The sequence below is a fragment of the Nicotiana attenuata genome, unplaced genomic scaffold, assembly GCF_001879085.1.
Source record: "Nicotiana attenuata strain UT unplaced genomic scaffold, NIATTr2, whole genome shotgun sequence".
NCBI classification, from domain to species: Eukaryota; Viridiplantae; Streptophyta; class Magnoliopsida; order Solanales; family Solanaceae; genus Nicotiana; species Nicotiana attenuata.
Window position 1 is genome coordinate 52,637 of NW_017673387.1, and position 10,685 is coordinate 63,321.

The following is a 10,685-nucleotide window of genomic DNA, read 5'->3' on the forward strand; positions in this document are numbered from 1 at the left end:
CGAGGTCCACAACGGCGGGTCCCGGCCAAACTCAATTTAAGTGAATTAGTCACAAGCAATTTAAACAAATAGAGACTATTTAAACGGGAATAAAGGGGTCCTAGGTTTATTAGCCTATAGGTTCAACTCAATAGCATATTGAATGATAATAGGAATGGAAACATACCAGTTAGGAAATAGCAAGCAGGAAGTTGAAAGTATGCAGAATCCAATAGTCTAGCCTTGGCTTTCAGCCGGCTAGACAATGTAATAAACACAAGTAACAGAAAGGTTTGAATGAGAGCAAGAGTTTGTGTGTGTGTGTGTGTGTGTGTGTGTTTTTCTTTCTGAGTGTGTTCGTCTTTGAAAGAAATCAGAATGGAGTTTATATAGCACTTAACAAGGTAAAACAAATAAGGCAAGAGAATTATAGTTCATAAGTAAGGTAAGCAAATATAATTAATCAGTAAATTGGGGCTAAACCCAAGCTAATTGATACAAACAGAATCCGAAAAAGTCACCTTAAAATAAGGAGAATCAGTTACCAGCACTGATTGGGATTCAAACAAGGTAAATAAATTAATTATTGACCATAAATTAGACTAATTAATCTAAATAAGGCAAGTAGTACAAATTAAAAGTCATAAATAAGGAAAATAGGTAAATTTCACAGGGGAGTACAGATTTTAACAGGAAAATATAATTTGAACCCTAAATAAAATTAGTCAATCTATTGTTATAAACAGAGATAAATAATAACGGGAAAAAAATTGAAGTAATCAGTGCAATAAGTAGAGAAACCTAGGGTTTAAAGCATATACACAAAAGTTAGTCAAACTAGTAAAGATAATCAGATTCAAACACTTAGGAGTTTTAAAACCTTCTTGGAGAGAGCTTAAAACAAAACCCTAGTTCAGAAAACGTTGGAATTGACTAGTAATAAGGAAAAACAGAAGGTTTTTCAAAGAGAAATACCAAATAACACTTAAAAACGTTTCAGATCTTCAAGGATCTGAACAGACCCAAGTAGCATAAGATTAGGGTTTTTAAAAAAATGACAGAGATGAAAGAAAACCTGGATTAAAACCATAGATTCGAGCCATAAACACGAAGATAATAGTACTCACAAACAGAGATGACCATTGGTAGGTTCATAAAAGGGTTTTGAACAAATCTGAGTTGAATCTCTTCGAGATTCCTTCATATAACAACAAAATCGAACAACCAGAAGAGGTAAGAGGCCGGCAGGGGCCTGAAATCACAGAGGAACCCCATGGAACAGGTAGTTTTCTGGTGACAGCGGCTGGGTTAGGGGAGTGTCTGAGAGAGAAGAGAGGAGGAAAGGGAAACTGAGGCGTCGGAATTAGAAAAATGGACAGGGTTTAGGGGTGTTAGGGGGTAATTAAAAATGGTAATTGATCCTGGACCGTTGATCTTTTGAGATCAACGGCCAGGATTTGATCTAGTGATGGGCGGGTTGGATAGAAATTGGGCTTGCGTATTTTAATTGGGCTGGGGTAATATTTTGGGCTAGGTCCGAAATTGTAATAAATTTAAAGAGGCTATTTGATAAATACCCAATTAATTGATAAAATAATTTATAAAATTAGCTAATAAATGATAAAAAATATTTTTGGTGCATAAAAATGATTTTAAATAATTACTTAATATTATAAAATATAAAAAGCTATTTTCTGGTGAAATAAGGTAATTATGCACACATGGGTTATTATTGCAAAGTTATTGCAATNGAAATCAAATGAAGTGGAAATTTTTCTAACAGTTACATAGCCTCTCGTAGATAAGTACAGACATCTCCGTACCGATCAGCGAGACTCTAATAAACCAGCCTGTGTTCCGTGACTCTTATGAACCTAGAGCTCTGATACCAACTTGTCACGACCCCAGTTCGCCCTCCGTGAACATGTCGTGATGGCACCTAGTCCCTACGACTAGGTAAGCTTAAAATGCGGAAATAATATAACTTGCGGAACAATAAATTAAACTAAGCAAAAATAAAAGGAATACTGTATATAAGTGCCACTTGGCATATACAACTCAAACGCGGAAGTCTACAATATCACCCCAAAACCCGGAAACTCACGGGAAACACAGGCTAATAGAAATGTAATACACTGCTCTAAACTCCAGAAAAGTCTACATCAAAGTACAAAAGAAGTCTAAACGCTACAAGATAGAGTAAGAAGGTCTGCGGATGCTGCAAATGTACCTCAAAGTCTTCGTAGCTCTCCCTGCCTCAAGGATAGTGCGCCTGAGTGGAGGTACCTAGATCTGCACATGAAAAACATGCGCAGGAAGGGCATGAGTACACCACAGCGGTACTCAGTAAGTGCCAAGCCTAACCTCGGTTGGGTAGTGACGAGGAAAGATCAAGGCCCTACTGAGATATAACATAATATATAATAAGATGAGGAAAAACAAAATAAATAAAGTCTACAGCGAGAATCTAAACAGGATAAATAAGGAAAACCGTAATATAAAGCAGAAACAGGACAATACCAGTAATTACTATTCACAACAGGAACAACAACCGGGTGTGAGCACGTGATTTTTGCCCTATATGAAGTATTCCCATAAATTCAAAACAAAATAACTTCTTTTCATTATTTGCAATTTTATGAATTTTTGTGGCATGTTTTGTTAAATGTTTGCATTTGTTTGTGCACGTTTATTATTGTTTAATTCATGAAAAATACAAAAATACTTGGCATTTGCAAGTAGGGTTAATGTCACATTATAGGATTAATTAGTAGTTAATACTACAAAAAATAATAAAGAAAATAACGAAAATGGTTCTTTTGCGTTTATACTTGTTGTTTGCATTTAAATTAGAAATTAGTGTAGTTGGAAATTGAGTAATATAATTCTAGAAGTCGATTTGGGTTTTTATTTGTTGATTTGACATTTAATAAAAATGAGAAAATATAAATAATGAATAAAAATAAATATAAAATAAAAGGGGAAAAGAAAAGAAATTAAGTGGAAAATTAAAACAAAGAGTGGTCTTAGTAAATGCCCAAATTTGGGCCAAATTAGCTTAACCCAAATGACCCCCCCAATCTGCTCCAGTCCCAGCCCAAACACACGCCCCAGCCCAACTAAATAACCCAACCCCCGCCAGGCCAGCCCAACCCACGCCATGACCCGGTCTATCTACGCCCCGTCACCAAACGACCCCGTTTCGAGCACATTTAATCCTGGCCGTCGAGGATTCATCATCCAACGGCCAGGAACTGATGGGTCAATAATATAAATCGGTCGGAACCGACCCCCCCCCCCCCTCTATCGCCTCCCTCACTCACTCCTCTTCTGTAACCCTAGAGACCGCCGCCCCTTCTCCCACCGCCTTGGGGTGGCGGCGCCACCACAAACCGCCGCCAAAATTACACCCCTAACCCTCCTTTACCTCCTCACTCCGAATCCACCCTTAGTTTACTTCAAATCATCACCAGGCGTCTCAAATACCGGATCGAAGATCCGGTCAAACCCTTACCCGCTCCAAACAACCTCAAATTTACACCCTAGGCTCTTCTCTTCATCCTCTTTCCATATCCAACATTAATTTCCCTCGAACCACAACCGAGCGGCTCGAATGATGATTTGAGGATCTGTCGTAAAGCCCTAAATCTTCCAAAGGGCTCTAAAATCACACCTCAAGCCTTCTCAGACTTCCTCATTCTGAGTTTCAAGTGGAAGCTTTCAAGTCCGGGCAGAATCCCACGAGCCCTAAATTTAGGGTTTGAAGAATCCTAATTCGAGTAGGTGTTCAGGCTGGTCCAATCAGTAAGTTTATTCGTAATTTTGTTATTTCTCCGTCCTCGTGAGTGTTTGATTTGACTGTGTTCTTGGTGACAATTAGTATCGCTTTAATTTCTGTTTTGATTTAGTCTAGTCCTGATATGATTTTGTTTGTTTAAACGTTTAGATGTCAGTTAATTAGCTCAATAATTAATTGTTAGTGTAATTGGATTTTCTGTTATTTTTGATTCAGTTTTGATGTGTTTGCTTTTCTTCTGATAGTAATCTGGTTGTGATTAGGGTCAATTAGGTTTGATAGGTTGATTCTGTGATGGTTTAAGTAATTGGTCTAAGTAATTGATGTGGATTTTGATTAGTATTGTTCTTAGGTTTGTTCTCTGTTTACCCATGTTTCGGTATAATTGTTAGTTTACTTCAGTCAATTTCAATTAGTTTAGGTGTTTGGATATATCTGATTAACTCTTAGTTTGGTAGTCAATTGACTATGGTTCAGTTAAAAGATAGTTTAGTAGGTAATTTTAGAGGTATTCAAGGGCAGTTTAGGTATTCCTAAATAGAAAGAATTTTGTATTTGAGACTAGAACCAACTAGAATCTTCTAGGACCTTCCAAAGTAGGGCTTTAGTATAAATTTCAGTAATTTTAGTGGGATAACTTGAGTAACAAGTCAGAAAATAGAGGGTTAAGTAGAAATAAGTGAGGGACTAATATGTAAAACTAAAAATCTGAAGCTGCACCTCATTGATGCCTATAAAAGGCAGTCTTCTTTGCTTCATTCAGAAGTTTTGGAGCCTAAAAAGTTCCCCCCCAAAAGTATTCTCCCAGCTTTCCAGATCTGAAACAGAAATTCAAAATTCAAAAAGCCAAAAACAATAGAAATTAAAAAAAAAATCCAAAAATACTGTTCTGTTCAATTTTTCTTAGGTTAATTTCTAGCTTCAGAGGTTAATTTGCATTTCCTAGCTCGATATTCAGTAGCTGAAGTTTCTGAAGGGTTATTGGATTAAGTTCAAGTCTATTTTTGAAGTCCAGTCAAGTTTATCGATTATGTTGCTGGTTTTGAAACTCTGAAAGTCATTTTCCTGGATTTGCTGTGGTTTTGAGATTGAATTGGTCTAATTGCTGTAAATCTGAGCTGCTGTCTGTTATCTCTGTTGCTGATCTCTCCTTCGTCTTAATTTCCAATCTCAGGTACACGTTTCGAGCCTGTTCCGATGTATCATCTCCTGTAGAAAACATGAAATGAAATTGAAGCCAAATTTCTGCTGTAGTCCTGTTGTTTTAATAATCCTGTATGTTTTATATAGTTTTCTATGGTTTGGTTGTTCATTGTAATCAAACTAAGACTATTTTGAACAATCATGGACTTGGACTGTTTGATTCATTTGGGACTGTACTGGACTATTAGACTATGGATCTGATTTCATCTCTTCTAAATTAGTAGTCCTAATGTTGTATAGTTGGATCTTTATGATAATTGAAAATCAGTACAGGAGACCTGTTCAGGATAAGTCCAGACACGAGAGCATTTTCTCAATAATAGTTAATGTAGTTCAATTCTGAAATCACGGCAATTTGAGCACTAGTTTGAATCATTCCAAAATCATGGATTGCTTTGAATTCAGGCCGCTAGCCTGTTTGTATACAGTATGTATAAAATCACATGGTCAATGTCGCTTAGCTTATTCATTTGAGACTTACAATTCATGACTATTGTACTAACTTCAATCTATATTCCAGCTTGTTTTTCACCCTTAATAATATCCAGGAACTCATCAATAGATAATTAGGTAAGAAAGTCTGAGCATGAGATTAGGATTAAAACAATTGATGTCTTGTTAATTTGAGTAGTGCTTTTCCTTATTACAAGTTACTGAATGTATTTGAAGCAAATTTAGCATATTCTCGTTTTAATTGGTTTAAGATTTTGCTCGGTGCAAGGCTCAACAGCCTGTTTCCAACGGTTTGAGCTTCTGCATGATGCAGGCCCAGGTCCGGTCTTTGATTCCCTTCTTGATTGGGCCTGGGCCAAAACTCGTGACTGGCCATTTTGTTGGTGTAAATCTGAGTGTAATTTCCCTTTATTGGGCTCATCTCGGGGCCCAATGGCTGGACCTTGGTGCAGAATTATTGCCAGGGTTGCATTAGCCCAGTAACAAAGTAACTAGGGCCTTTCTTTTATTTTAGAGACAATTAAATAGAAATCGTAGTTGCTTTAGGTTGGCCTTTTAAAATAAATGTGGCGAGCCCCGCCAAATACAAATGCATAAATTGCGGGGCCCTCTTAAATGTCTATATTAAAATGCTTAGATTTCGGAATGGGCTGTTTAGCGAATTTCACGGCCCTCCCCAAAGATAATAATGCGGTAGTCTCTTTAGGCGCGTATTTTAATAATTTTACCTTCTTAAATACGGGTGTGCATTTCATGCAACCCAAATCCAAATCCCAAAATGTTGAATAAGAATGTGTCGAGTATCCGGGTGCATTTCATGTGAAGTGATCCAAAAATACATTTTTAAACGACGTTCACTTTCTTAAAAATTTTAATTAAAAGCGGTAAGTAATTTTAAAATTTCACAATAGGATAACATGTGTTAAAATCAGATTTTTGCCAAATATAGCAGTTGAGCGATCGTGCTAGAACCACGGAACTCGGGAATGCCTAACCCCTTCTCCCGGATTAAGAGAATTCCTTACTCGGATTTCTGGTTCGCGACTGTAATACAGAGTCAAACCCTTTCCTCGATTCGGGATTCAAACCGGTGACTTGGGACACCATAAATCTCCCAAGTGGCGACTCTGAATCTCTTAATAAACGAATCCCGTTTCGATTGTCCTTTAATTGGAAAAACTCCTTTTATTATACCCTTCGCGGGGTGTAGTAGCGAAAAAGGAGGTGTGACAGCTCTGGCGACTCTGCTGGGGATACAAACCCAGAACTTCGGTTCAGGGTTTAAGAATTCGAGATTAGAATAATTGCTATGTTTGCCTTTATCTGATTTTCCTACATGTTTCCTGCTAAATGTGCTAAATGCTTTACCGCTTTGATATTATCTGAACTGTATATAAACTGTGCCGAAACCCTTCTCTTCTCACCTCCGGGGATGTGCTTACTGGTTGAGACTCCCTATTCTGTTAGTGTCATACCCTGAAATAAGAAAGAGGCTCGGACAAGTTACTAAGTCGGACGATCTTGCGGGTCCCCGGTACGTAGCCCCCTCCTCGACTCGAGTTGTTCGCTCAAGTACACAGTCTAGAACATATACCCAGGTTTTGAACCTAGAATAACTTGACCTCATGCCGGATCCCTAGTAGGAACGCTTATTTGCATCACGTGCATATGACTTAGGGGACTCAACACAGGGGTTGGGTCCGTCTAGGACAGGTGTACCCGGAATAATGGACCATCCTGATGCATCCTACTTGTGCATTTATCTGTTTTGGACTCGCAGCTGACCGGCTTTGAATATCTGGAAAAATTGAAAAACAAAAAGGGGAAAAGAGAAAATAGCAGTGTAGAGAGTTAATTACCTATATTAGAAAAACCAATGTCCAAGTAGTGCCGAAATTCTGCCGGATTTTTGAGAAAAATGAAAGAAAAAAGAAAAGATTTTTTTAGTTTGTTTTGTTTGCCAATGGAAAAGAAAAACAAAAAGAGTTGTATTTTCAAATTAGTTTGTCTTGCTTTCAGAAATAGTGTACTTGTCAACAAAAAAAAAGCTTTGTTTTCGAAAATAGTTAGTTTTATTTGCCCGAACTACGCTGGTTTGATTTTCACCGGATGTGAGATACGTAGGCAACCCTCATCGGGTCCAACCACCCTTTTTCAAAAATAGCCAAAAATACCAAGACTTTAACTTTTTGTCAAAATAAGTCGGGTGCCGCCATTCTTGTTTAAAATAAGCCGAATGTCCCCAAAAGGGCGCCGGAAGGCTGTTTTTGCAAGAACAGCCACCCTGAGTCATTTTAAAATGGTTCGCAGGCACAGCCTTAAAATCTCCCTCCCGGAAGTGCTGAGAGGCCGTATTTGCAAAACCAAGTCTTTGCTTTCTTAAATAAAATTTTTGATAAATAGCCACTTTTCTTTTAAGTCACAATAAGTCAGCTTTCTTTAAATAGTCACACTTTCCCTTAGAACTCCTTGTCCAGGATGACCCAGTTGACATTGAAACCTTCTCAGTCTTGCGCAGGCCCGTGGCAATGCCGAGTGATGCCCCGCGGGACCCAGAGTTTGAAGCTTTGATGTATTCCTAGTTAATCGAGTCTGTATTTTTATTTTTGAGTATGTTTTTGTAACTCACCTTTTTGAGAAAAAGAAAAACAAATAGTCTGGTAGCTTTTGTAATCACAGTTGTTATTAATGAAAAATTGAGAAAAATTCCCCAAAATTGTTTTATTATTTTTGCATTTGTTTGCAAGAACTACGCTCGGTCTGATTCACGCGGGCTCGTGATACGTAGGCAATCTCCATAGGATTCGACCGTAACTAAATGAAAAAAAGGAAAAACAAGAAAAGAATGAAAGGAAAGAGGTGAAAAACAAGAGAGGAAAGAAAAACAAAAGAGGGAAAAAGAAAAACAAAAAGAAAATAAGAAACCAAACGAAAGAAATAAAAAGGGCAAATAAGAGAAAATAAAAAGAGAGCAAGAGAAAAGGAAAGAAAAGAGCAGAAAAATAATTTTGAGGAAAGGAGAGAATAGGAACAAAGGAAAAAAAAAGAAAGAAAAATTGAGGCAAAGGAAAAGAAGGAAAAGAAAAGAGAGGAAAATGAGAGTAAAGCAAAGAAAAGAGGGAAAGGCAAGAAACAAACAATGGAAAACACGAGGGAAGAATGAGAGGAAAGGCATGGCAAAGAAAGAAAAATGAAAGCTGGGATGACGCATGCAGCCAAGCAAAGGCATAATAGAAACCGTTAACTGCTTAGGTGCATTCATTCCCCAAAAGGGCGGCTATCTATTTGTTAATGCTCTAACCACTAACAAAGTTGTCGTTGATGATGAGTCCAGGCAGGTGGTTTAGTTGGTTGGCATCCTGGCAACCCATTCCTACAACACCCGGTCAAAAAACAAACTGAACATGACAGGCCAAGAATCAGATACCAGTATCATGAACCCGTCAAAAGAGGTAGACGTGGTGGATGTCAAAGCAATGAGGGAAGAGATGTATAAGTTGAGGCAGCAGATGGCCGAGATGCATCAGGCCTGGGCTAAGGGTCAGCCGGCGCCAGTTTATCCCGCCAATCCAGCATATATTCCACCTTTGGCTCAGTCCTAGGAGCCTCCTACTATGAATTCCTCGCCAACTTTCTACCAACAGGGTAGAAAGGGAACTAGATGTAAAGAATGCATTTCTGCATGGACATCTACAGGAGGAGGTGTACATGAGTCAGTCACCAGGTTTTAAAGATCCTAGACATCCTGACAGTGTGTGTCTCATAAAGAAAGCACTGTATGGTCTTAAGTAGGCACCTAGAGCCTGGTTTGACAGGTTCAGTTTGCACCTACTCCACCTTGGTTTTAAGTGCAGTAAGGCATACTCCTCACTTTTTGTGATGCATTGTAAAAGAGGAACAATCCTGCTCCTTCTGTATGTTGATGATATAATTGTCACTGGAAGTCATACTGCACTAATTTCAGAAATCATTAATGAACTAGGTAAGGAATTTGCTATGAAGGATCTTGGCCCTTTGCACTTCTTCTTAGGGATTGAGGTCACCTACTTTACCGGAGGTATCCATCTGAATTAAAGTAAATATGCTGCAGAATTACTTTCCAAGACTAGCATTGCACTTGCTAAGACAATAAGCACACATCTAGCACAGAAGCATGGTCTACAAGAAGCTGTAGATGATCCAGTTGATGCCTCACTATATACAAGTGTTGTTGGTAGTCTGCAGTATTTGACTCTCACAAGGCCAAACATAGCTCATGCAGTGAATTTAGCAAGTCAATTCATGCAAAGCCCAAACAACACTCATTACCAAGCTGTAAAGAGGATCCTTAGGTATGTGAAGGGCACAACTGAGTATGGTCTGAGAATCTTGTCTCAGTCACCATTCAGGCTATATGGTTTTTCTGATGCAGACTGGGGTGGGTGTCCTATGACTAGGAGATCAACTACAGGCTACAATGTCTACCTAGGAGCTAATTCCATATCTTGGACATCCAAGAAGCAACACACAGTGGCAAGGTCTAGTGCAGAAGCTGAGTATAGAGCACTAGCCTCGACAACAGCTGAAATGACATGGATAACCTACATTCTCAATGACATTGGGGTTCATTTAAAAACTGCACCAACCCTGTTCTGTGATAACTTAAGTGCACTATATATGACAGTCAATCAAGTAATCCATGCCAGAACAAAGAATGTTGAGATGGACTATCATTTTGTTAGAGAAAAGGTGTCTAGTGGTCAGCTAGTCACAAGGTTTGTTAGATCAAAAGATCAGCTAGCTGACATTCATACTAAGGCATTGACTAAGCAGATGTTTGCAGGTTTTTGGAGCAAGCTAGGAGTGGTAACTACACCTTTCACTAGCTTTAGGGGAAGTGTTGAAGAAGTTGATCATGATAAGGATAAGTTTGAATTAAATAAGCATAGTTAGAATGTATTGTAGAGTTAGAACTCTAACTCAATGTAATAGTTATACAAGTAGTAGAACTCTTAGTTCACTTGTAGTAGATGTTTTATGACTTGTATAAATTCAGTCACTTATGGCTTTGTAATACATCTGAAATACACGATTCTTCAATACAATTTTCCTCTCAGTCGTGTGATTTTCTACACTCATTACGTTCCTAGTGATGATTCCTTGCACTTCTCCAGCTTTGGTTGGATGGTAGAGGAGGGAAATCACCTGTATTGATGTTCTATTGTTCTAACTTTTCTTTTTGGTTTCTCATTCAGTTTCTGTCCCCCCCCCCCCC